This window comes from Bubalus kerabau, chromosome 2 (genome assembly GCF_029407905.1).
Source record: "Bubalus kerabau isolate K-KA32 ecotype Philippines breed swamp buffalo chromosome 2, PCC_UOA_SB_1v2, whole genome shotgun sequence".
NCBI classification, from domain to species: domain Eukaryota; kingdom Metazoa; phylum Chordata; class Mammalia; order Artiodactyla; family Bovidae; genus Bubalus; species Bubalus kerabau.
The window spans coordinates 143,292,503-143,296,777 of NC_073625.1; positions in this window are offsets into that span (position 1 = coordinate 143,292,503).

Genomic DNA, 4,275 nt, shown 5'->3' on the forward strand with positions numbered 1-4,275 from the left:
CTGGCGCGCGGCGCTGTCTGCGGTGCACCCGGCGCAGACAGGATGTTCCCTCCCCGCCCCACCCCCACCGCCGCCCTCCCTCCTTCCTTCCTCGAGTCGCCTAGCCGGCTGTCTGGGGCCGCCACCGCCCCGCCCCCGCCCCACCCGCTGCTCCGTGGAGACGGGCCAGACCCGGGGGCGCCCTGGTCGCTCGGCCGCCGCGCGACACGGAGAGAGGGGGGCAGGGCGACGGCGCGGTGCACTGTGCGCGACCCCAGCAGCCGGCTGGGCGGAGGCAGGGCCCGCCTGGCCGAGCGCCGCGGCCCGAGGTCAGGCACAGGCGACCCTCCCCCCGCGGGGCCGCAGCTGGGCCGCCCCGCCCCGGAGGCAGCCGGGTGGCGGCCGCCCAGCCGCGCCCCCCGTGTGGGCTCAGCACGCGGGGGCTGCCCCCCGCCTCCGCCGGGCCTCCCGCCCGAGGGCCGCCCCGCCAGCTGCCGGCGCTGCGCTGCGCTCCGCCCCACCCTGGCGGCCCCCGCCTTGCCTGGGCGGCCTCCGCCCAGACGCTTTCCCTGGGCTGACCTCCTCCGCCATCGGGCCGGGCTGGAGGGCTGGCAGAAGTTCTGGCAAAACCGAGAGAAAACATTTTTGTCTCTACTTCTCAGCCTCCCTCCCCCCACCCCCTCACCAGACTGCTCTCTCGGTTCCAAAAGGGAGCTAGAAATTACATGCTTCTACAGTGTTTCCTGAGGAGTTTGGGATTTTGTTTTGGAGGCGAACAGGAGATGAGACGAGGAAAGCCATGACCGAAGCGCTTTCGGCTGTGACCCTCGGGGCCGAACAGAGTCGTCTCCCTGGTCGGTGTTCTGCTGTGGTCGATTAGCATATTGAAGTCTGCCGAGCTGCTCCGTCATATTTCGAAACACCAAGAAAAACCCCTTTTTTCCACCCCACCGCAAAATTAGGAACTGAAATAGTACCCCAGATCTCAGTGCACCGAATTCAGAAGACTTGGCTTTGTCCTCCTCGCCCCCCCCCGCCCCTTTTGATGCATTTTCGTCCAATTTCTTCTGGTTTTACTGCTTCGAGGTCACTCATGGGGTCCACATTTGGAGCCAGCCGACTGGGAATACTTCTGTGCTCGTAGATTTTTTTTTTTTTTTTTTCCTCTTTTCCTCCCAACTGGCCTACCCGAGGCTTACAAGCCTCTCATTCCCTGCACACCCAAGTTCCATTCCTCCCACCCCCATCGCCGCGCTCCCAGGTCGTGCCCCCTCTCCCACCCCGCACCTTCCCCTCCTTCTTGACTGCCTCCTTTCCAGAACATGAATAATTCCGCAGCACTTCCCATCTGTTATTGCCATAGAGACAGAAGCTCAGCAAAGATAATGATGTTCTGTGCCGAGCCAGTGGGGGGAGAACAGCATCTGCGAGACTGGGGGATAGGTTTTCTAACCTCGAGAATACAAGGCCCGGCTGAAGGTCTTAGTGTGGAAGACTTGGACAGTCTTGAGAGTGAGCAATCTGGTCAGCTCTGGGCACTTGGCTCGTGTCCAGCGAGAAGAAACCAATTTTAAAAAAGCTAAAATGACGGATCTTTTTTTAAAGTGATTTCAAACTGCAATTAATGATAAATAAATATACAGTACTCATTTTATCAACCATAGAAATAAATAATTACTTGGTAGCACGATCAAAGGCCTAAGCAGCAGACTCAACTGGACAGTAAATAGACTCAAAAAATCAAAACATTTATCCAGGAATCTGTTTTTTGAGTAAAGGACCTTTTGTACCTGTAGTTCTGTGTACAATGGTTTGAGAAATAGTGACAGGCACATGTGCCTAGAACCCATCAAGCTTTGAGGATTTTTTTTTTTTTCCATCAAAGTACAAAATGTACCAAATTAAAATTCACTTTTCCCTTGAATTCCCAAGGCCTTGGCCTCAAAGGTACAGGTTAGAACTCAAGTGAAACTGAGCGGGGTACCTTTGCATAGATCTGATGCAGGTGGGAAGGTACGGTTTTGCAAGCTACTTAAGGATTTTCAGAAATTATCAGTAAAATTGATTGTATAACATAAAAAGCCCTGAAACAAATGATAATGGTTCTTTATCTCAGAAACAGGATTGAAAGGACACAGAGAATATAGGCCTTAGAAAAAATAATCATGGTGAGGTAATGAAGTGTTAGTCACTCAGTCCTGTCCAACTCTTTGTGACCCCACCATGGACTGTAGCTGCCAGGCTTCTCTGTCTATGGAATTCTCCAGGCAAGAATACTGGAGTGGGTTTCCATTTCCTTCTCCAGGGGATCTTCCCAATCCAGGGATTGAACCCAGGTCTTAAACATTGCAGGTAGACTCTTTATCGACTGAGCCACCAGGGAAGCCTGGTGATGAATATTGTAATCCCCACATACAGATGATCTTCATCACTGTTGAAAAGTAAGTTTAAGTGCTGCTGCTGCTGCTACTAAGTCACTTCAGTCGTGTCCGACTCTGTGTGACCCCATAGACAGCAGCCAACCAGGCTCCCCCGTCCCTGGGATTCTCCAGGCAAGAACACTGGAGTGGGTTGCCATTTCCTTCTCCAGTGGATGAAAGTGAAAAGTGAAAGGGAAGTCGCTCAGTCATGTCCGACTCTTAGCGACCCCATGGACTGCAGCCTTCCAGGCTCCTCCATCCATGGGATTTGCCAGGCAAGAGTACTGGAGTGGGGTGCCATTGCCTTCTCCTAAGTTTAAGTATTGGTTAGTAAATAGCTATTACATTGGTGTTTCATGGTCTCCTCCTACCATGTTGGCTGTCAGTAAGAGCTGAGCAAGACAGTGTGTGTGCCTGTCTACATGTTAAAATTCCAAATGATTAAGAATGGGGGTACAGAGGGGGCTATGGTGGCCTTAACACATTCTCAACTTCCATTAAGCAGCACAGATACTAGATGCAAACTAACTGGTACTGGGTGGTCTAGAATTTCTAATTCAGTAGTTACAGATGTCTCAAGTAATATAAACCAAGAATTTAAAGGTTATAAATTTGAAGACCAGTTCTGCCCTCTGATCTGATAAATGGTTTGAGGCAAATGCTTTCTTCTTGTCTCCATTTGATGAACTATTGATAGTGACCTACTAATACAGCCTATTAATAGGCCTCCCTGGTGGCTCAGATGGTAAAGAATCCGCCTGCAATGCGAGAGACCTGGGTTCAATTGCTGAGAAGGCAGTGGCAACCCACTCCATTATTCTTGCCTGGACAATTCCATGGACAGAAGAGGCTGATGGGCTACAGTCCATGGGGTCACAAAGAAAGGGACACAACTGAACGACTTTCACAAACTTGTCATACTAATATTAATTATGAAGAACATGGAAGCAAAAAAAAAATGGGTGAAGTGCAAATGTTCGATGTAAATTCATTTTATTTTTATGAAGTATGGGGAAGAAAAGTCAAGTAAATATTTGTCAAGCATAGCAACAGGCTTCTGTTTTCATTTATACTTTCTGCTCTTTTCCATTAGAAAGAGAAACTAGTTAAGCTTCTTCCTGCTTCCTTGATCCACAACAACAAATATTTTTTTTTAACTATCAACAATTATTTGTTTGAAATATTTTTAAGCAGCGAGTCAGATGCTACAAGTTTCTTCAGTTTCACAAAAGAATTGCAACTATTTTTTTCCCATCTCATTTTTTCCTGTAGCTTTTCATTGATTTCTACTTGTCATGATGATGATGATGATGCTCTTTAACTTTCTCAGAGCACTTTTATTTTTTCCTGCCAATCCTCTTCCCTTGCACTTTACTCCCCTTATTAGTTTAATGCTACTATTTCTGCCAGTGCAAAGTTTCTTCCCCCTCACTGACTAGACTTCCTCCTTGGGACTTCATTCTCCTCTTAACTGCCAAATGAATATTGGGTCTACAAGATTCCAATTCCCATTTTAAATAAGATGAGAACCAGATGTTTAAAAACTAGTAACTTCCTGAATGTCATATAGCAATTCTTTTCTTCAGGTTTTAACTTGGGCTCTGTGCAGTTGAAATGGAAGTAAGAGGAAGAAAGCAAAAGCAATAGCTGGAAAGGGTAAAATAAAGAAAAGTGATGCCACAAATGTTTGAATTTTCAGCTTAAGTTTCAATAAACTTGAAAATCAATGTAACATATATTAAGTATTTTGTCATCAAAATATTTAATGGAAATTTCATGAGTGTTTAGAGAATTTAGCAAAGTTTGACTTGCTGCAAATGTGTGTGTGTGCTGGTGGGGGGAGGGGGGAGGGTTTCCAAAAAAAAATGAGGAGTCA